At 48.3% G+C, this 23,470-nt stretch overlaps 1 long non-coding RNA gene across 2 annotated transcripts; it reads right to left on the bottom strand.

Moving 5' to 3' along the window:
- Nucleotides 1–1,198: 1,198 nt before the first annotated feature.
- LOC127669579 (uncharacterized) lies at nt 1,199–8,911 on the bottom strand. Of its 2 annotated transcripts, none has more exons than XR_007974396.1 (3): nt 8,694–8,911; nt 3,868–4,106; nt 1,199–1,387 (listed from the first exon to the last, which is right to left on the bottom strand). It is a non-coding gene; the product is annotated as an uncharacterized LOC127669579 (long non-coding RNA). The 2 variants fall into 2 exon arrangements; XR_007974395.1 differs by lacking the exon at nt 1,199–1,387 and adding an exon at nt 1,433–1,739 and having other exon boundaries at nt 8,694–8,909.
- Nucleotides 8,912–23,470: the final 14,559 nt, after the last annotated feature.

Genomic DNA, 23,470 nt, shown 5'->3' with positions numbered 1-23,470 from the left:
CCATCTCTCCAGCCCACGACAAACATTTCTAATGGTCCATGGCCTTAACCATCCATGCCTCATCCTTCATGATGAACATTTCTATATTATATTATATTATATTATATTATATTATATTATATTATATTATATTATATTAAAGTCTAGGGGACATAAGGTGCCTAGAAATTCAAAACTCGAGAAGCAGCCTGCTGAGAGTGCTGGTGCTTCTTGACAAATTGCCCTCCGAGAGGGTGAGGCTGGTCTGTATCACCCTCCCAGTGCGTAAATCACCTCACCCTTGAGGTAATTGTCCCCTTCTTGTTCTGGTAAGACCAGTTTGTTTTCTTAGGGATTCAACCAACCCCAGGGCTGTTGAGAGAGTGATAAGGCTTATCTTTGGCTGACGTTGGATCCAAACGCTTACTGCGGACCTGTTTTTCTGAGGCCTTTTCCCATCTAGAACCCTGTCTGCTATGGGTCCTGTCCCTGTCCTGAACACAACAATCACGATGTTATAGGAACCCAGTGAAGGGAGAGGCCAGTCCAGCTGCCTGGCCAGTCCAGCTGCCTGGCCAGTCCGACTTGATGGTGGTCAGGAGGAGTGGAATCACAGAGGGACTATGACTTCCATTCCTTAATTAAGCTTTTCTGTTTTCTAAATATTTTTTTCCAACAAAACATATTTCTAAGAATCATTTAAGTGAGGCCTGACAGTGTGTGGTACACGCCTGTAATCCCAGCAGTTTGGAGGCAGAGGCAGGTGCAGTTGAGTCCCAGGCCAGCCAGGGCTGCACAGAGAAATCCTGTCTCAAAAACAAGCAAACAAACAAACAAGCAAACAATGCTTGCCCGTAGTGGTGGTCTGTCCCCTGCCCTCTGTCCTTGGCACTACCTCCTGAGTGCTGAGATCAAAGGTGTGCACCACTGTCCCCCAGCAATTAGCCTCTCTCCTCCAGACTGCTTTAGGATCCTCGGTGGGGCTGAGCGTGGGGCTCAGCTGATAGAGAGTGCTTGCCTGGGTTGAACAGAGTCCAGGGTTCAAACCCAGCACTGAATAAACAGGGTATGCTGCAATTCCAGAACTGAGGAAGTGAAAGCAGGCCATCAGGAGTTCGAGGCCATTCTTGTCTATGTAGTGAGGCCAACCTGGGCTACCTGAGAGTCTGTCTCAAACCAAACCAAACCACCACAAAAAACACCTTTTTTTCCCCTTAAAGATTGATTGATTTATTTTATGTATGTAAGTACACTGTCGCTGTTGCTGTCTTCAGACACACCAGAAGAGGATGTCGGATCTCATTACAGATGGTTGTGAGCCACCATGTGGTTGCCGGGAATTGAACTCAGGACCTCTGGAAGAGCAGTCAGTGCTCTTAACCTCTGAGCCATCTCTCCAGTCCCAACTCTTTAAAAAAAAAAAAAAAAAAAAAAAAAATGATGTGAGTTCACTGTCGCTGTCTTCAGACTCACCAGAAGAGGGCATCAGATCCCTTTAGAGATGGGTGTGAGCCACCATGTGGTTGCTGGGAATTGAACTCAGGACCTCTGGAAGAGCAGCCTTCTCTCTGAGCCATCTTTCCAACCCCCAACAACCGCTCTTGATGTGTTTTCATCGTTAGTTTTTAAATTTGCGGATGGGGCTGGGACGGGGAGACAGCACATCGGCACAGAGAGTAAAACGCTTGCAGCTCAGATCCCCAGCAGCAGACTTCAAACATCCTGTGCCTTGGTCAGTGGTGTGCAGCAGAACTGCAGTGCTGGGGGAGACAGAGACAGTTGGGTCAAGGGAGCCAAACCAGTGAGCACCAGGTTCAGAGAGAGGCCCTGCCTCAAAAATAAAAGTGGAGAGGGATTGAGGGAGGCACCCGACGTCAACCTCCAGCTTGCACTCGTGTGAACTCACAAACACTCACATGCCACACACGTACAAACACACGAATTGTAAAGGATGCGATTTGTGGCTTCCACGTTTGCTGCGTAGGATCTTCAGAGAGATCTGCAGATCAGGACCCACTCCAGACTTCAAGAAGCATGCCGGCCTAGACGAAACTCTTTTCCCTTCAGAAAATGGCTGGATCCACTTTTATATATTCATCTTTAATATATATTAAGCCTTTAATGCACTAGAGCTGGGCAGAATCTACCCCCTATGCTATTATGTCTACTTCCCTGCCAATAACCCCAGATATAACTTGCCAGGTTCCATCTGAGCCTCTCTTAACTCCAACTGGCCAGCGCCCATGGCCGTGTTTTCATGGCTCACCGACCCCATGGCGTCCTCTCCTCTCTCCACCTTCTCTCTCCGAATCCACTTTTTAAAATTAAAGTATGTGCCCTGGAGGGATGGCTAAGTGGTTGAGACCATTTTCCGCTTTTGCAGAAGATCCGTGTTCAGTTCCAAGCACCGTGGCACCATGTGGCAACTGACAACCATCTGTAACTCCAGGAGATGATACAACCTACACTGGCCTCTGTGGATGCCAGGCATGCACGTGGCACATGTACATGTAGGCAAAACCCTCATGTGTATAGAATAAATTAATTATATATAACATATGTGATGGTTTATATATGCTTGGCCCAGGGAGTGGCACTATTAGGAGGTGTGGCTTTGTTGGAGGAGGTGTGTCACTGGGTAGGGTGGGCTTTGAGACCCTCCTCTTAGCTGCCTGGGAGACAGACAGTTTTCTCCTACCAGCCTTCAGATGAAGATGTAAAACTTTCAGCTCCTCCTGCACCATGCCTGCCTGGATGCTGCCATGCTCCTGCCTTGATGATAATGGACTGAACCACTGAACCTGAAAGCCGGCCCCAATTAAATGTCCTTGTAAGAGTTGCCTTGGTCATGGTGCCTGTTCACAGCAGTAAAACCCTAACTCAGCGTGGGGGAGGCTGAGTCAGGCGGATTTCTGAGTTTTAGGCCAGCTTGGTCTACAGAGTGAATTCCAGTACAGCCAGGACTATACAGAGAAAACCTCTCGAAAAAACAAAACAAACAAACAAAAAACCCTAACTAAGGCAACATATAATAATACATATTATTATATAATTATAAAACATATTATATGTCATCGAATTAAATAATTATAAATTATTATATAAGTTACACATTATATATCATTTTATATAACATTATATCACATTATATATAAGTTTTTTTTTTTTTTGGATTGGGTTTTTTAGAGACAGGGTTTCTCTGTGTAGCCTTGACTGTCCTGGAAGACCAGTAGACCAGGCTGGCCTCGAACTCAGAAATCCGCCCGCCTCTGCCTCCCAGAGTGCTGGGATTACTGGGATTACAGGCGTGCACCACCACCGCCCGGCTCACATTATATATAATATATAATATATTATACATATATAATTAATTATAATATTTAATACATTATATACATTACATATAATATATAATAAATTATAAATAATTTAAATAAAAACTTTATGTGTATGAGTGGTTTTCACGCATGTATGCCTGTGTACTATGTGCATGCCTGGTGCTCACAGAGGCCAGGGAGGGCATCAGATCCCCTAGAACTGAGTTACAGACAGTTGTGGCCTAACATATGGTTGCTGAGACTTGAACCTGAGTCCTTTGGAAGAGCAGCCAGGGCTCTTACCAGCCATCGAGCCCTCCCTCCTGCCTGCAGACAGAAATAACAGATCCCAGTATATACCTATGTGGTGGTTTGAATGAAGATGGCCCCCACAGACTCATAAGGAAGGGCATTTTTGGAGGTGTGGCCTTGTTGGAGAAAGTGTGTCACTTGGGAGTGAGCTTTGGGTTTCAGATTTGACAGATAAATCTTTTTAATATTTCAATGTGTGCTTCCCTGAGCACTGTGTAGCTGATGAGCGTTGTTTGGACCACATGTGTGAATTCCTCACCCGTTCTCTCATAGACCAGGTCTGTTCTGGTAGCTCTTCAGCTGCAGGCAGGAGGGGTTTCCCAGGGGCATCCAGTGCCGAGCCAGGAGGGCGTGGCGTCTCTCCTGTGTGCAGCAAGAGGACACAGTCGGAGGGAGGGAGCATGGGGCATGTGAAGTTTCTGTGCATTCTGGAGGGATCACCATCTTCCCTACATCACAGGCCCAGGCCAGGGACGAGGCCAGGAGGTAACACGCTCACTGCTTTGAGAGAGAGAGACAGATGATGAGATGATGGCCATCTCTGGGGGTAAGGAGAGATCATGACATGGAGACATGAATATCCATCCGCCTTCTCCCTGCATTCTGCAGCCTGGTACACTTCTTGAGAGAGGGGATTGATTCCAGCCAGGTGTTAAAGCGAAGACTCAGGCACTGTCGCAAGGTTCAACTTTACCAGTAAGCATCGCGTGACTTTCGCCAGCCACATCACCTCTCTGGGGCTCATTGTCCAGTAGGGAAAGCTAGCCCAGCCTCACCTAGCTCTTACAGGACTGTGCAGATGGTGTGAGGAGGGCTTAGGAAGGGACAAGTGGTTGCTGAGGACAGTCACAGCCAGCCTCTGCCTGCGCCCTTGTTCCTGCCCCTGCTCCTGCATCTGCCCCTGTCCCTGCCCCTGCCTCTGCATCTGCATCTGCATCTGCCCCTGCCCCTGCATCTGCCCCTGCCCCTGCATTTGCCCCTGCATCTGCCCCTGCATCTGCCCCTGTCCCTGCCCCTGCATCTGCCCCTGCCCCTGTATCTGCCCCTGCCTTTGCATCTGCCCCTGCATCTGCCCCTGCCCCTGCATCTGCCCCTGCATCTGCCCCTGCATCTGCCCCTGCCCCTGTCCCTGCCCCTGCATCTGCCCCTGCCCCTGCCCCTGCATCTGCCCCTGCCCCTGCCCCTGCATTTGCCCCTGCCCCTGCATCTGCATCTGCCCCTGTATCTGCCCCTGCATCTGCCCCGTCCCTGACCCTGCATCTGCCCCTGCCCCTGTATCTGCCCCTGCCCTTGCATCTGCCCCTGCCCCTGCCCCTGCCCCTGCATCTGCCCCTGCCCCTGCATCTGCCCCTGCATCTGCCCCTGCCCCTGCCCCTGCCCCTGCCCCTGCCCTTGATGGTGTTTGAGCCTCCCACAGTCCGCTCCTGAACGGTTCCTTATTTGGTAATGTTGCCGAGCTAGGAGCCAAGTGGCTCAACATACAGGACCAAAGAAACCCTTCTCGCTCCCAGGAGACGCCTCTGGCCTCAGTTTCCTTATGGGGCTATGGACAATTCCAGGCTGACATGGCAAGGTCTCACGGGGAAGACCCAGACCCACTATGTATCTGGAGCCCTATCATGTGCAGGGCACGTATAGGGTAGGAAATCTTTTTAGCAAGCCTCCAATCTGTGTGCCCATTTCTGTCTGGGGGGGGGGATTTGGGGACATAGGTGAAAGGGGGTCACCTACATCGTTCACTCTGTGCTGGGGGAGGACACTGAACTGAAACCCTGGACCTGGCAGCATCGGAGTTTCCCATGCCCATGTATAGAAGAGCCACGATCCAGGACAGTCTTACCCTGTTGGTTTTGGTTCCTCTTTCCTGGATCACACTGGCCCTGTGCTCTTCCACCACGCCCAGCCCTGGGGCAACAGTTTCCCAAGGCCGTGACTTGGCTCCTTTACTTACCAAGGGCGAGGCCACGGGTTCTCAACTCTCAGTTCACTCACCCACCAAGATGATGCCCAGGGCTATGAGTGGGTGGGGTGAAGGAGTCCCTAGTCCCTCTGGAAAGCCTTCTGGGGAGAAGGGTGAGTTAGAGGGGACCCCCCCCTCCCCCCGCTCAGAAACTGGGCATGTGGCCCAATTGGTAGAGTGGTTGCCTAGTATGCAAGAAGCTGTAGGTTTCATCCTCAGCATGGTATAAATGAGGTATAATATAGTACATGCCTGTGACCCCGGCATTCCATGTGACCCCAGCATTCCATGTGACCCCAGAATTCCGTGTGACCCCAGAATTCCATGTGACCCCGGCATTCCGTGTGACCCCAGCATTTGAGAGGTAGAGACCAGGGGATTAGGAATGCACGATCATCCTTAGGGTTACATTCTGAGTTTGAGGCCAGCCTAGGCTAGAAGAGACCCTGTCTAGGGACAAAAAGGAGGGAGGGAGGACAGGAGAGAGGGAGGGCTAGCCTGCACACACCTGGTCTCATACTTTAGAAGGCACAATGAGTGTCAGAGAGAGAGAGAGAGAGAGAGAGAGAGAGGGGGGGGGGGAGAGAGAGAGAGAGAGAGCAGTGAGCAGTCTTTCTCTACCCCCACCCTGAAGGCACCCCCACCTGCCTTCCAAAATTAAGCCTTTTCTAGAAACACAAGCCACTCCCTGCCCAGGGTAAGGGTGCCCGGGCTCTGAGAACAAAGCTTTCTCTTTCCTCCCCAGAGCTCCTCAGGACTCCGAGATTAAAGAGAATTGAAAGCTTATGTTTTAAGAAGATTATCACCAGAACAAAAGACTAATCAGGGAAAAAACTCTCTGTAAAGCCAGGGACTTAGAGTTTGTTCCAGGTCTAGCCTGGGTGACCCTGGAGGAATCTGGCATCTTCTGGGCCTCTTTCTCCTTTTGGTGAGAGGAAGCGAGGAGGGGGACATGGAGAAAAGGAGTCGGGTTTGGGTGCTGGGGATAGCCCGGTTGGGCTCTATGTGATGCTACACACCTGTAATCTTAGCACTTGGGAGACAGAAGAAGAAAAATCAGAACTTAGTGTTATCCGTGGCTACATACAGGGTTCAGTGCCAGCCTGGATAACAAGATCCTGTTTAAAAAACATAAATAACTTTCAGTCCTTTTTGAGGGCCTGACATGTTTACTGGATTTTGTGTGCCATAAGGTCTCACACCGGGCAGTGGTGGTGCACGCCTGTAATCCCAGCACTTGGAAGGCAGAGGCAGGCGGATTTCTGAGTTCTAGGCCAGCCTGGTCTACAGAGTGAGTTCCAAGACAGCCAGAGCTACACAGAAAGACTGTCTCCCTGTCTCAACAAACAAACAAACAAACAAATAAAAGGTCTTCTTAGCCAGGGACCCTGGAGCCCATTACCAGTCTTATTTGTTTTAATGATGTTGTTTGGTTGGTTTTCTTTGAGACAAGGTTTTCCTATGTGGGGATCCTCCTGCCTCAACGCTCTGAGTGTTGGAATAGACAGGGCATGAGACACCACACGCCTTTCCTGAAAGTGGTGGCACTTGGCTGCAAGACACAGAGCTGGTGATTCCATCCTGCTGAGTCACTGTGCCTCACAAGGCCACAAAGACAATGTCTGTGGAGGGCCCAGTCTCATGGCCTGGCACTCCCCCAGGCTCAGGATCTGGCAGCTGCAGGCAGTGGCTTCCGCCAGGGGACAGTTTGTCCTGTGGATGGCATCTCCTCCGTCAGAGTCAGTGTAGGCCCTTCCTCCCAGTTCTCCAAGGATGAGGAGATACTCTTTTAAGCCAAGGTGATGGATTGTGTGTGTGTGTGTGTGTATGGGGGTGCTACTCCTTCGTGTTTCCCAAGATTTCTTGATTGATTTTTATATATTTGCTTTTTGATATATGTAGCCCAGGCTAGCCTCTGACTTGGAATCCTCCGGCTTCATCCTCCCCAGTGCCAGAACCATAGAAGGGCACCACTACAGCTAGCTCACTTGCTAACCTATTGCTAGAAACATCTGTCTGTGGCTGGACAGTGTTGGCACACTTCCTTTAGTCCCGGCACGCAGGAGACAGAGGTAGACAGATCTCTGAGTTCAAGGCCAGCCTGGTCTACAGAGTGAGTTCCAAGACAACCAGGGCTACACAGAGAAACCCTGTCTTGAAAAACAAATGAAAGAATGAAACAACAACAACAACAAAAAAAAAAAAAACAAAAGAAAGAAAGAAAGAAAGAAAGAAAGAAAGAAAGAAAGAAAGAAAGAAAGAAAGAAAGAAAGAAAGATAAAGGAAACATGTCCGTGCTATTAGAAAGAAACCATTCAGTTCAGATATTTTAGCCCTTTTTAATTAAGACAATTAAAGTCACTGCACTCCTGATCTCAGGATTTTTTTTCCTTAGATTTATTTGTGTGTGTGTGTGTGTGTGTGTGTGTGTGTGTGTGTGTGTGTGAAGTCTTGGCCTCACCGTTACCTAGCCATGTGTCACTGGGCGAGTCATGTAGTTTCTCTGGATTTATAAACTGGGAATGACCATGGCATCCAGCCTTCCTGTGCATGTCACATGTGCCCTGAGCTGCTGTAAGAACCTGAATGTTTAATAACTCAGTCACTTAAAATAACAGAAGAAAGGGACTGCTAACGGCCCCATTTTACAGATGAGGAAATCCAAGCAGCAGAGAGGTCCGAGTCTGGTCAAGGTTACTCAGCAGTCCATGGTGGGTCTGGGATACAAGCCAGGCTGTCTGTCCTGAGGCCTGGAGATTAGGAAGAGCCTGTCACCCCCCTTATGGTCACATAATTGTTCTTGAAAACAAATAGCAATTGATTCCACCTCCTTCCTGCTGAGCTCAGAATGAAGCCATGCAGTGCTTAGGATGTCAGGGACACCCGCTACCCAGGAAGCTGAGCTCCCCCCTCCCTCCCGCCCCCCTCTTCCCCCCCCCCCCCCCGCAGCCATACCCCTTGGGGGTTGGAATGGGTGAGGGGTGGGATGCAGCAGCACACCCTGAACCTGACCCTTCACAGCTCCATCTGTGATGGGAAGAGCATCCCTGGGTCCAGGTCCTTCAGCTCAGTCAGATGAGCAGGAACTGAGAGGCAGGCTGAGCCCCACCTCGGAGCCTCCTGACCTGAGGATGTAGGGACAGGCTCTGCCATCTTGAGTCCCGGAGGTATTGTCACAGCTCCTCAGCAGCTGGGTAGGCAGGGAGGGGCTGCAGGTGGCAAGGGGTTCCCTCAATGACCCACCAACCAGAGGAAGCAGGAACCCAGAGGTCTAGCCCACAGGCTGCGGCTTCAGCAGCTGCTGTCAGGATGGGTGTTGGCTGGGGACAGTGAGGTCTGTCTTCTTCCTCCAGTGTTGACTCTACAGTCACTGTAGCCGCTGGCCTCTGGCTGCCTCCTGGATTCTGTTTAGGGAGCATGACAAGGCCGTAGCAGGCTCTGGAAGTGACAATCTCCCTAACTGTCCTGTAAAGGGTAAGGTTATTCCCCCCCCCCCCCCACACACACACTTTCTAGGTGAAAGCACTGAGACTTGGTCCCCGATCTCCACAGGGGGTACAGCAAATGTTGGAGCTGGGATTTCTTTTAAGACAGGGTCTCTCTAACTAGCTCTGGCTGGCCTAGAATTTGCTACGTAGACCAAGCTGATCTCGGACTCACAGAATCTGCCTGTTTCTGCCTTCCCAGTGCGGGATTACATCGTGCACCTCCACACCCGGCTGAGATGGGATTTTGACCTGGATCTCACTGTGTAACCTAGAACTTACTACAGAGATTTGCCCAACTCTGCCTCCCAAGTGGCCAGCATCTATGGATTTTAAAAAAAACCACCTTATTTATTTATTTATTTATTTATTTATTTATTTATTATTTGTTTTTGAGACAAGGTCTTTCTATCATGTAGCTCTGGATGTTCTGGAACTTTCTATGTAGACAAGACCATTATCAAAGGGAGAGAGTGGAGAGAGGGAAGAGAAAGAGAGGAGAGAGAAGGAGGAGATCAAAATGTCATGGTGATACAGGGAAGAGCCTCTGGAGGAAGGGCAGCCCAGCCCCTGGGCTGGAAAGTTCTGGGGTGGGAGCAGGGTGTTCCAGGTAGAGACTGAGGGATGCTGGGAGAACCTGGTGGCCAGTTCTGCTGTGCTGTGATATGTAAAATATGCACCTGAGTCCCTTGTCCTGGGGTTGGAAGCCAAACATTTACCTGCTGGGTCACCTCTCACCATTTGGAAGGTAGAGATCTCGGTGGGTTCATGGCAAGCCTGGTCTATATAGTAAGCTCCTGGCCAGCTAACGCTTCATAGAGAGATCCTGTCTCAAAAGAAGACAGATGGCCGGGCAGTGGTGGCGCACACCTTTAATCCCAGTACTTGGGAGGCAGAGGCAGGTGGATTTCTGAGTTTGAGGACAGCCTGGTCTACAGAGTGAGTTCCAGGACAGCCGGAGCTACAGAGAAAACTTGTCTCAAAAAACCCAAACAAACAAACAAACAAACAAATAGGAAGAAGAAGAAGACAGATGATTGTTCCCAGTATTCAGAAAATGAAAATGAATAGATCATTTGAGTTTGGGAGTTCAAACCCAAGAGGTTGGGTTTGCTATGTTTCCCCAGTTGGCCCTTTTTGGTTGATTTTGTTTTATTTGGTGTCTCCTGTGTACTGGTGAATTGGTTTAGCCTCTTTGCTCCCAGCAAGTTGCAGGCATACTGTACCCTCCCAAGAGCTAAGAGCTCTCTGGGTTCGAGAATCAGACAGACAGACAGACAGACACACACACACACACACCAGCTAATTTTGATATGCCTTGACTAGCTCAACAATGGCTGTACATTTCTAATCCTCCCTATAGCTAGCATACATTCTCCCCTCCAATATTCCTGAGTCAACTTACTAAATCAACATTTCATCTCTGCTATCCCAGACTAAATGAGGGAGCGGCCTCTAGGGCCGCTTTCCCAAATTCTTACAAGGCTGGTTGCTCTCTTTCCTGAAGCTCTTACATCTAACCCCTCTGTTTCCCCATCCTCTCTTCTTCTTTGCCTGGGAAATCTAAAAGTCCCTCCTCTTTCAACTTGCCCAGCCATTGGCCTTTGGCAACTTTATTTCCCAATCAGAGCCAATGGGCAGGCTTCTTCTAGCTTTTGAATGTGCAGATTCCCGAGTGGTTTTGGGAGCCCAATTAAAAAAAACTTACAACCAACCCCCAACAGTCATGTAGCCTTGACTGGCCTTGAACTCATCGTGTAGCCAGGATTGACCTTTAACTCGGGATCCTCCAGCTTCTCCCTCTCAAGTGCTGGGATTACAGGCTTGGACCATCAAACCACACTCCAGGCTGCTTTAAAACTTACTACATAGCCCAGGCTGGAGGATCATAGCTGTGCGCCATTATGCCGTGTCATAACTTTTCTCTTAAAAGGTAAACAATGGTGCTTGGATGGCTTGCTCACTTGGGTGCTTGGGTAGTTTGCTGAGCAAACATAGGACCCCAGTTTAGATCTCTGGTACCCACATAAAGTTGGGTGTGGCAGTGCAGGTCTGTAATTCCCGCTCTGATGGACAGAGACAGGGTAGATCCTGGGGGCTTGCTGGCCAGTCTGTCTAGCCAAAGCAAGCACTAAGTTTAGCAAGTGTCCTGTTTCAATAAAGAAATATGGCAAAGAAGCTATTTGATAAAGCTCTCCAATGAAGAGTGTCCTTGCACATATGTGTGCATACATGGGCATATTCTACACACATACACACACACACCACACACACCACACACACACACACACACACACACACACGTACATACACATGCACACACACATAAACTAATTGACTTTGGTAATCTGTGGAGAGGAGAAACTATTAGACATTTTGTCTTCTCCAGCCAGGAGCGCAGTGTTACTGCCCTCCCCCAGCCCTGCTCTGCTGAGGGCAGGAGCAGCTGTGAACGCTCCTTACCTGGCCTAGCCAGGCCATGAAACCCTATCTGTGAGTTAACAGTTGAATGGGCAATGACCTTGAAACAGGTTCATTGGCCTTCTGTGGCAAAGAACTGCTCTGCCACTCTATGGGAACTTTTCTCCTAATTGGCCAAGCAGCTGCACTAGTGGCTCTGATAGAGAAGCAAGATACAAGCCAAGGTTCTTCTTAGAAGGCAGCCAGACAGAAGTAAGGGGAGGAGAATATTCTGGATTGTTGATGGCAAGGCTGGCCTCTTGAGCTAAGCTAAGCTTTTGGGTTCAAGTGAGAGTGGCTATCAAGTTGGGCGGAGGTGGCGCACGCCTTTAATCCCAGCACTTGGGAGGCAGAGGCAGGCAGATTTCTGATTTCGAGGCCAGCCTGGTTTACTACAGAGTGAGTTCCGGGACAGCTAGGGCTACACAGAGAAATCCTGTCTCAAACAAACAAACAAACAAACAAACAAAAAACCAAAAAGACAGAGAGAGTGGCTATCATGTGTGTGTGTGAGTGTGTGTGTGTGTGTGTGTGTGTGGCATGTATGTGTGGTCTATGTGTGTGTATGTAGGGTGTGGTAGTATGTGTGGTGTATGTGTGGTGTGTGGGTGGGTATGAGTGGTGTGTGTGTGTGTATGTGTGGTGTATATTTGTGTATGTGTGGCATATGTGTGTGTTTTGAATGTGCATGTGTGGTGTGTGGGTGTGTGTATATATGGTATGTGTATATATGGAGGGGATATGTGGGGAGGTGTCTAGTTTGTATGTGTGGCATGTGTGTGTATATGTGTGTAGGGTGTATATGTGTGTATGTATATATGTGTGTGGTATGGGGTGTGTCTGTCTGGTTTGTGTGTGTGTGTGTGTGTGGTGTGTATGTGTGGTATATGTGTAGTGTATGAGTGGTGTGCGTGTATGTGTGGGTGTATATGTGGGTGTACTGTGGTGTGTGTGTGGTGTGTGCATCTGTAGTGTATATGTGTGTGTGTGTGTTGTGTGTTGAATCTAAAGCAAGTGTTCTATCACTGGGCTATACTAACAGTTCTTTTTGCTTCCATTTTGAGGAAGTGTCACGCAATGTAGCTCAGGCTGACCTCAAACTTCATAGTGGTCCATCTGCTTTGGTTCTAGGAGGACAGTAGAGAGTTTCCATCTTGGTCAAGGCAATTTGGATTCAGAATAAGAATTGATAAATTCCCAACAAGCCAAGAGACTATAATGGAAAACTCCAGAAAACCTGAAGATTCAGATCCTCAATTCCTAGCCTACTTGACTCCAAAGACATTTAAGGCACACACTTCCAGCCCAAGATAAGAATGTTATCAGTCCATTATCCTAAGGGCTAGGATAGGTGACATGCCAGTGAGCAGAGGCTAGCCCTAAGATGTCTTCTTGATAAAGTTAATATATCCAAGAGCCTAAAGCCAGGCACCGCGACGTGTACCTATAATTACAGCACTTAAGAGGCAGAGGCAGGAGGATCAGGAAGTTTAAGATTCCGAGCTACATAGTAAGTTTGATCCTGGGCTATGTGAGACCCTATCACAAAACAAAACAAGAACCTGGGCTTGCTGATCTCTATCATTAGGTAGCATGCTTGCCTAGCACGAACCAAGAACCAAGCCATACTCTACAGTTTTATCTCGAGCACCCAATAAAATGGTCCTGGTTGGAGAATTACCACCCAGGGAGGTGGCGGCAAGAAGATCAGAAGTTCAAGGCCGTCCTCAGCTGCATAGCTAGTTTAAAGCCAGCCCTAGACACATGAGACCGTGTCTCCAACAAACCAACAAACGAACGAACCAGCGAACAATAATGGGGGTGAACCACAAGATGACTCAGCAGGTAGAGATACTTGTCGCCCAAATCGGAAGATCTGAGTTCTGTCTGCAGGACGTGGGTGAAGATAAAAGAACTGACCACACTCCGACTGCCACAGTTGTTGTCATATCTGCCCCGCATCATACACAGTGATAATAAAATAAAGTAAAATAAAAAACCCGGGGTCAAGAGGCAACTCAACCAGGAAGGCCCTTGCCTCCAAGACTCATCAACCTGAGTTCTGTGTCTGGAGCCTGTGGGGTAGAAGGAAAGAACCAGCTCTCCAAAACTGTGCCGTAACCTCCACACGTGCATCCTGGCAAGTGTGCACCCTTACCTATCCATATATGTGGACACACAGGCAACAGACAGACAAAAACATGCTAAAATAAAAATATCAAGTCTGGCACATAAGGCAGACCAATTGTGGGGACCTGCCTGGTCACTGGAGCAGAACTATCAGACTGAACAGCAGCCAGAAGGTCCCAGAAGCCACAGAGTGTTCTCAGGGTGGTGACCCTGGCGCAGAGAGGTGATGGCAGCATCAGACGCAGACAGGCCCTGGCACCTGTCTCTGATGTCTTCATGTCTTGGGCACTAAGCGGTAGTGTCCAGCAGATCACCCCATGCAGTGGAGATATCATGCCACAGACTACAGCTCCAAACCATCTCAGGTTCCAGTCCTGGCTCTACCAGGCTGGCCAGAGTCTCTGAGACGCAATTTCTTAAGCAAACCTAAGCAAACCTCCATTCAAAGGTTGGACTTCCCGGGCTCAGCGCGCCATCACACTAACAGAAGATCAGCGTTTTTATTTGTCTGTTTTGCTTGTGTTTTATGTCAGGGACCAAACAGAGAGACAGATAGGAGTCAAGCACATTCACTGAGCCACAGCCCTGGACTTCTCTTTGATTTTTATTTTGAGACTGGGTCTCACTAAATTTCCTAGACTAGCCTTGAGCTCTCTGTAGCCCAATGAGGCCTTGGCCTTTCAACCCTCCTGCCTTAACCTCTGGAGTAGCTGGCATTCCTAGGATCTCTCTCTCTCTCTCTCTCTCTCTGTGTGTGTGTGTATGTGTGTGTGTGTGTGTGTGTGTGTGTGTTAGACCGAGTCTCACTATGTAGCTCAGGCTGGCCTGGTAGACCCGTAGACCCCAAAACAGCCTTGAACTCACAGAGATCTGCCTGCCTTCACCTCCCAAGTGCTGGGATCAATGGCATGTACCCGGCTCTTGTTTGTTTATTTTATGTGTTTATCTGCATGTATGTTTGTGTACTATGCCCATGCCTGGTATCTGAGAAAGACAGAAGAGGGCATTAGATCCTTGGAAAGCTGGAGTTACAGGAAGTTGTGAGCCACCACGTGCATGCTGGGACTCAAACCTGGGTTTTCTGGAAGAGTAGGCACTGTTCTTAAGGTGCCGAGCCAACTCTGCGACCCGCTGTCTGTTTTTGAGATGGGTTTCATGTAGCCCAGGCTAGCTTCAAACTTGATCGTACCTGAGGATAACTTTGAACTCCTATAGCTCCTCAGTTCGGCCTCCACTGCCACCTTGCCCTAGATTTTGGTACCGGAGATTGAACCCAGGGCCTTATTTGCATTATTTGGCAAACATGGTTCCAACTGAAGCCCCAACTTCTGCTTTCTCCTTTTGTTGAAGGGTCTTGTTTTGTTGCCTAGATTAGCCCGGCAGTCATCCTGTAGCTCAGGATTGCAAGTGTGAGCCACCACGTTGGGCTTAGTTCAAAGATCTCAATGCTTCAGCCTTTAAATTGGAATACGTATCCTAATGGGGCAAAGGCTGATCAAAGGCGGCTAGTTTTATAGACAGAGAAAGACTGATCCCCCGCTTGGAGACCAAGAAGAAAAAGTGCAGAGTTCAGCTCAATTATTTTCCCTCTGAAGTGGGCACCGCAAAAGACAGTAACTGACTGGTGGGGAGGGGCCTCAGAAGGCCCCGCCCCTTCCTGAGACTTTATAGGCCATTAATGATTGCTGGGACAGCAGTAGCCACTAGTAGGGTGCCCACGCTTTTGTAAGCAATCAAGATGAAACGTACACACACACACACACACACACACACACACACACACACAAACAGAAGTCATGACGTTAGAAGGGGTGAGGGAGACAAGATGGGGGCGGGGCAGCCACAATATAATGAAAATGCACTATATACATGTAGGAAATTATCAAAAGGGCTGGAGAGGTGGCTCAGCGGTTAAGAGCACTGACTGCTCTTCCAGAGGTCCTGAGTTCAATTCCCAACAACCACATGGTGGCTCACAACCATCTGATCAGAGATCTGACACCCTCTTCTGGTGTGTCTGAAGACAGCTACAGTGTACTTACATATAAGTAAATAAATCTTTAAAAAAAAAAAGGAAATTATCCAAAAATAAAGTTTTAAGAGAGAGAGAAAAAAAAAGAACATTAGGTTACAGTTTTATTTTGAATTTACTTTTACGAGATGCAGTCTTGCTATGTTGTCCAACCTGACTTGACATTTTGGGCTGAAGCAATTCAGCCTCAGCCCTGAGTAGCTGGGATTCACAGGGGCACCATCGTCCAACGGATTACTTGAACACGGATTAATCTCTCTGACTCAATGTTCCATGTTCCACGTGGAACATAGATCTGCCCCTTCTTTCTCCGGCTCTCCAGGAAAGATGCGGTAGATAGGCAGGTTTTAGTTATGATGCAGAACTTTATCTTTCGTTCTTCCCCGGTGCTGAGGCTTAGTCAAAGCAATGGCATAACATGTATTACAAATCTAACTTTTTCAAGTTTCTCCCGCACCCACCCTCCCACCCACCACCCCACAGAGTTCCGGCTGGCCTTGGACTCTTCCAGATCCTCCTGCCTCCACCACTGGAGTGCTGGGTTATGAGCAGTACCACCACAAATATTATCAGTCCTCCCCGCGCTTCGATTTTTTCTCCTCGCTCTCCCCAGCGGCTAAGCTCTGGGCAAGCCTCCACAGTTTAGAGAACATCACAGAAACAACGGCCCACACAGAGCGCCCTGCTCGTTCTCTCTCTCTCTCTCTCTCTCTCTCTCTCTCTCTCTCTCTCCTCGCTCAGGCTCCGGAATCGTCATTCATCTAGTGAGCTCCGCCCACAGCCAGGGCTCTGAGCAGGAACCTGAGGTTTGAGGGATCTGTGCTTCCCAAGCAGGAAGCTTGTCCAGACTGCTGGGGTGGAGTTAGCAGAAGGCAAGTCTCAGAGCTGGTCCCTCTGTTTAGCTGTGGGCTTGTTAAGTAGCTAAATCACGCCTCCTCTCCGAGGAAGGAACGGTCACCTAACATGTGCAGGTACACAGAGGCCTGTGCCCTTTTTGAAGGCATTTTTCAAGCAATATACACCAGCTCTGACCTCCCTCTCAGGGGTGACTCAGACGCCCCTTGCCTGGTCTGTACCCGCTGCTCCTACACCCTGCCCCGGATGTTCTTTTGGATGCCCTCCGGGGATCGAGCAGCAGTGGGTAGACTTGACAGGCTGACTTAAGACACTGTGGCAAAGCGACATCCAGGAAGGGACAGGGCCTCATGGTGCCAAATGGAACCCATGTGCCAAGGATAACCCGCTAAGTGCCTGCTGGGTGCTGCCTTCCCAGAGTGGCAGAGTAAGGAAGTCTCCTAGTGTGACATTTCCACTGTGTCCCTGCTACATGGCTCTGTCTATACTGGGTGCTCAATATATGTGCTGTTGGAACAACAACATGTAAATGCTAACGAGAATCAAAGATCCCAGGCAACTTTCCTGAAGCACAGAAATATGGCTTCCCTGGCTGAGGATGTAGCTCAGTGGTAGAACCATGGTCCGGCATGTGCTAGGTCCCGGGTTCAAGTACTATAAGGAAAAAACCAAAAACCTCATTTAGGTAGATGATGTGGCTCATGTTTATTGGCTAGCTCTTGGAAGGTAATGGCAAGGAGGACACACAAAAGTCCAAAGTCAGCTTGGGCTACCTATCAGTTTGTTGTTTCTCTGAGACAGCATCTCCAAAGGTAGCCCAGGTTGGCCTGGTATTTACTCTGTAGACCAGGCTACTCTAGAACTCACAGAGATCCCGTACCTCTACTTCCCCAGTGGTGAGATTAAAGGTGTGTACCAACACACCTAGCTACATAGCAGATATTTTAGGCCAGCCAGGGCTACACAGCAGGATCCTATTCCAGACTGAACCAAGCAGCCAAGCCTAACCTCTGGCCTGAGGAGGATGCAGACTGCTTCCCAGCATGCTAGAGGTCCTCACGCTGTGCAAACTGGGAATGGTGGAGGTGGCGGATCTCTCTCAGCTTCGCCCCAGCAGGTCTGAAGCAAGCTTGGCTTGCATGAGATTCTCCCGAGGCATAGCAAACAAAGCAGAAACAAAACAAAATAGAAACAGACACAGACACAAACAAAATGCTACACCAAAGCAAAACATCGTTGACAAGGAAGGGAGATGACAATGCAAAGAAGATAAAACAAATTTCTTTTTCTTTCTTTCTTTCTTTCTTTCTTTCTTTCTTTCTTTCTTTCTTTCTTTCTTTCTTTCTTTCTTTCTTTCTTTCTTTCTTTCTTTTTTTAGCTGGCTGGACTGGCTGTGAGATATTGAACCCCTTGCTTCCCACTGAGAACAGTACAGAGACATCTCAAAACGAATATTGGGTTTTTTTTCTCGCGTCTTTGACCAGAACGAAGTCTCACGGCCCTGAGGGAGGTTGGGAAATGTAGTTTTTTCAAAGGTGCGCAGGTATCCAGCTAAAGAGGGGGTTCAGATGAAGGAGCAGAGGTGGCTGATAATGGGCTGGAGTAGCCGTGAGGAGGTGCGACAGCTGCTGCTGGTGTTACTACGGGGAGTGGTGAGACTCAAAGCCAGAAGCCAGCAGCCAGCACAACCACGTGACAAGGTTCCAGCAACACTGAGTGGAGGGCCACTGTCGCTGCTCTTCTATCTCTAACGTTTGGCTTTTGGCCTCTGTGTGCTGCGTCATGGGGACTTTCTGCGTTATGGTTCATTCTATGTCTTTTCCTGAGAGAAATTACGTCTGAGTTCTTTTAGGAAAAATCCTAGAATTAACTTTATCTGGCCACTATTTGGAAGTCTCCATTAAGTCCTGGAGATCATTAAGAACAGATTAGTACACAGCTAGATGAAGCCATTACTCTAGGTATCTTCTTGGGCTATCTGCCCCTGGGCAAACTCAAGCAGTATAATTGATGTAGGGCAAAGAGAGACAATTGACAAACCCTGACTGGCCGGGAGAACAGGCTACAGAGTCAAGGTCTCTTTTTATTATAGGCTTAGAGGTCTCTAAAAATGTAATTTAAAGATAAAGGGCTAGAGGAGGTACTCCTGGAATAAAACTCAGTAAACAAGATAGATAGACTAAAATAAACTTTTTCCTACTTTATAGTGTAGATGATGAAATATATAATAAAAGAAGCTAGGTATTAGTATTTGCTATTCATAAAAAGACAGGTTCAGATATTTTCTGTTTGTCCAGAGTGCTTTCAAACAGCAAACATTACCAGCCTAAAAGCAGGCTATCATGTATTTAATGTGTTTGCTTGGAGGTGACATTCTGTAGATTTTTTAAATTGGAGTTACAGGGCTAATTATAATAGCAAGAATAATCTGCTCTGTTTGTATTTTCTAATTGTGACTGAACTTGTAACCCTGGACATGTAGAGAAAAGACAAACATATATTCTACACCACTTGGTGAATCATTAGTCTATCTTTGTTCTGTGAAACTTGTATCGATAAAGGACCTGGTTGTTAACAAGTCAGGCAACAGAAAGGACCTGACTGCTCACAGCTTGATTGCTGGAAAGTCAGATTCCCCTGACCACAGTGCCTGGCTCCCTCCCTCCCCTTGCTGATACCTTATCTCCTCTGCAGGCCACCATGTCTGGAAGGACCATGCAACTGAGGCTCCCTGAGATGTTTGCCCTCCCCACACCTCGCAGTTGTTGAAACATCAGGAGGCACTTGTCCAGCGTTTGATGGGATGACAAGTTCCAGGCTAGCCTGAGCTACATTGGGAGACCAGACCCGATCTCAAACCCACAGACCAATATCCTGCATTTCACAGAAGATACTACAGCGTGGCCTCTCAATGTGAGGCTTTGGGATCGGAAGAGGCCAGCTCTGCTGGGTACCCTGGGAAGTCTGGGAGGGCTCCACTCTGTCGTAGAGCTTTGGGACCCTGCTTTGCCAGCATTTGTTGGTATCATATCGCCTTGCAGGCTGGCTGCACATGCCAGTCTTGCTCCATTTGCCTCTTGTAGACTGTTTCTGTACACTGCTCTCACAGCCCTGATTCCTTACCACCCCAGCACCCTTCAGGCACTGGGATCCTTCCGGGTCCCAGGCCTCTCATAAAGAGCCCTCTGTGAACACTTCCGATAAATGCATCCCTGGGGGTTCCTAGAACAGTTTGGCCAGGCAAAAGGCCTCAAGGGCTTCACAGCTCTGAATGCCTAAGCCCAGATCATAATTCTTCTTTTATTTACTTCATTTATTTACTTCATATTTCAAGGCTTAGATTTTTATTTATTTTTTTATTATTGTGTGTGTGGGCAGCTGGGGAAAGGTGAATGCCATGTGTTTGTGGAGGTCAAGGGACAGGTTGATGGGGACGGTTCCTCACTTTCTTCATGTGGTTTGGGGGACCGAACTCTGGTTTGCTGGTATTGGTAAGCTATTACTCACAGAGTCATTTTGCTGTCTTTGCGCGTGTGGGCGTGCATACACACACACACACACACACACACACACACACACACACACACACACTTGAATGCCATGCTCCTCTGGAAATCAGAACACAACTTTTGAGAATTCTTTCTTTTTCATCCCACTATGTGGGTCCCAGGAATTGAACTTAGGTCTTTAAGCTTGGGGCAACCCCATTTCAACACTTCTCCACCCCCATCCCCACCCCACCCCCACTCTGAGACTACAGGGTCTTAACTCCTGCCTCTGCCTCCCGAGTATTGTGCTTCAAGACCAGCCACCATGGCTGGCTCTAAGAGGGATTTTATAGATGATTTCGGTACCCACTGATTTGGTAAAATATTGTGAGAATACACTCATTGAATATACAAGCTCACGCCAGTGAGTTTTGACACACGGCTGGTCTCAAACTTGGTATGTGGCAGAGGCTAATTGGAGATTCTGAGTCTCTTGCCTCTTTAGCATGGAGCTAAATCTTAGCAAGAGCAAATCTTCCAGCTCTCTTCAGCTGTTCAGTGTTCTGCTCAGGGCCCACTTCCCTACTCTGCTCCCCAGGGGAAGTGGGAGCTGCTAGCAGGAACTGAAGAGGGGAGTCTGGGGCTTGTGTGTCTACCAGGAGGAGAGCCTGCTGCGGGAGGGTGGAAGAAGGCTGGGTTTCCCCTCAGTCAGGAGACCTGCTTCCAGACATGATTATTGCCCAAGATGCTGCGTGATCACTGATGGTTGTCTCTTTCTTCCCCAGGCCTTGCTTTTTCCCAGTAGTAAGATGACAGTAAGGACTGATAAACTCCAGGGACTTGTGCCAACCGCTGCAAGTCCTGTCCTCATCTTGCCTGGGGGTTAGCTGGTACTGTTCTCTGTTCTTGTGTGTGTGTGTGTGTGTGTGTGTGTGTGTGTGTGTGTGTGTGTGAGCCCCAGGGCCAGCTGCAGAGCACTGTGAGTGGTTTTGCTGGACCACTTGACTTTCCTCACCTGGGCTGGAATGTGTTGGGGAGAGTCGGGGCGGGAGAGACGAGGGTGAGATGGATTCTGCTGTGATAATCGTCAGTGGGTTTCTTGATTCTGCCTCACTTCCTCCTGTTCCCTTTTCCAGTGGCTGTAACTTCCCCATCTCTTTAAGTTTTTGAAAAATTGCATTTACCTATTCTGTTATTGGTGTGTGTGTGTAGACAGGCACACGCGTCATGGTGGCGAGTGAGATCAGGGGACAACTTGCACAAGCTGTGCCTCATCTATCATGTGGGGTGCCAGGGCTTGATCTCAGGTTTCCAGGCTTAGCAGCAAGTGCCTTAACTCACTGAGCCATCTTGCCTGCTCAACGTTTAACAAAATGTTGTTAGACTACATTACTTACATACAATAATGGGTCTTATAAGGACATCTCTGTGCTTGTATAGAACGAATACGTTTGATCATAGTCACCCCCATTACTTTGTCTCGTCCCCTCATGATGATCAGCTCTTCCTAGCTACATACCTTTCATACATTTGTGTGTATGTCACACACTGAGTTTCATGAGGAGCATGGGCGATCGTTAGTTACAGGAGCATGGACACTTTCTCAGTGATTACCACTGAAGAAGATCTCTCCTGTCCCCAGCAGCCATTACCTGCCTATGGATCCACAGAAAGGGTTGGGCTCCTCCCCTTCTCCTAGTTTTTTGACTGAGGGGGCTCACTCTAGTTCTGACTGAACTGACTGAACTTGAAGTTACTCCATAGCTCAGGCTAACATGAACTTATGATGTCTTATGATGATCCTAACCTCAGCCTGGGATTACAGCGGGAGCTGTCATCCTTGGTGGCGGCTGCTGCTGCTGCTGCTGCTGCTTCCTCCTCCTTCACAGGGTTTCAATACTGGTAGCCCAGATGGGCCTGGAACTCTAGATCTTCCTTCTTCAGTCTCCCAAATGCTTGGGTGACAGGCTTCATCTATGGTGCCAGCCTGGTAGTGACTTTTTGTTTTTGAAACAGGCCTCAACTGTGTAGCCTTGACTGAACTAAAGTTTGCTTTGTAGTCCAGGCTAGTTTTGAACTTAAAGAAATCTGCCTCTGCTTCCCAAATGCTGGGATTAAAGGCACACTCCCCTCAACCCAGACTAATAATATTAAAAATATTAATAAAATGTATCTCATTGCTAATTATGAGTCTGTGTGTAGGATGTGTACATGAGTGCAGGTGTACCAGGGGCTGTCACATTTCCTTGAGTCAGAGTTGCAGGTGGTTGTGACACCCCAACCCACCCCCCCCCATGGTTGCTGGGAATTTAGTGTCAGTCCTCTGCAAGAGCATCAAGTGCTCTTAACAGCTAAGGGATTCCCCACCAACCAGAACCAATATATTTTATTTATTTTAAAAAATGTATTTACCTTTATTTTATGTGCATTGGTGTATTATCTGTATGTCTATGTGAGAGTCAGATCTTGGAGTTACAGACAGTTGTGAACTACCATGTGGGTGCTGGGATTTGAACCTGGGTCCTCTGGAAGAGTAGTCAGTGCCTTCAACTGCTGAGTCTTCTCTCCAGAACCCAGAACCAATTTTTAAAATGTTATTTTATTTTTACTTTTTTTTTTCCCTTTGGAGACAAGAGTCTCACTATGTGGCATAGGGGCCTGGGAATCCTCCTGCCTCGTCCTCCCCAATGCAAGGACTCCAAGTTGTTCTTTCGCCACGCAACACAAGTTGCCTAAAAATAAATTTTTTTTTAACTGCTTACATGCTCAGACGTTCATTCTCCCTGCCTTCTCTCCAACACTGATTCAGAGACCGCTGAGTCTATCTTACAGTCTGCAGTTCCCAAGATCACAAATAAAGGCTTCTTTCGTTTGCTGTCTTCTGAGTCTGGATTGATTTGCCAGCTTCAGAATGGTAGCCTGTGGATGTGAATCCTGAATGTAAGGATTTAGGCAAATCTGTAACCTGTTCGTGCTTGATTCTCATCTGTAAACGCGACACACGGGTCACAGTAGTCACAGTAAATGAGGGCTGGAGATGTCACTCAGTTGGTAGAGTCCTTGCCCGGCATCCGTGAAACCCTGGGTTTGGTTCCTAGAACCAAGCAGAACATATATGGTAGGTAGCACAGGCAGGAGGATCAGGAGTTGTAAGTGACTGATGGCTATATAATGGGGTTCGAGGACAGCCTGGGATGCATGAATCCTCATCTGCACAGCCAGTTGTAGGCCTCTTTGGGTTACAGGAAAACCTGTCTCAAAAAACTAACCACCACTATACAAGGAAGGCTCAGGCAGTAGAATTTACAGGTTCAGGGCCTTTTGGGGGGATTTGGTGGTACCCTTTTTCAAAAATAAAGAGTGGGCTGGGGGCGGGGAGAGTGGTGGGATGCAGCTTGGAGGTAGAACACTAAGTATGAAGTATAGGGCCTTGGGTTCAATACTGGGGACTG

This window comes from Apodemus sylvaticus, chromosome 19, assembly GCF_947179515.1.
Source record: "Apodemus sylvaticus chromosome 19, mApoSyl1.1, whole genome shotgun sequence".
In the NCBI taxonomy this organism is placed as follows: Eukaryota; Metazoa; Chordata; class Mammalia; order Rodentia; family Muridae; genus Apodemus; species Apodemus sylvaticus.
The sequence above is the reverse complement of the archived record's forward strand: the minus strand, read 5'-3'. Positions and strand labels throughout refer to the sequence as shown.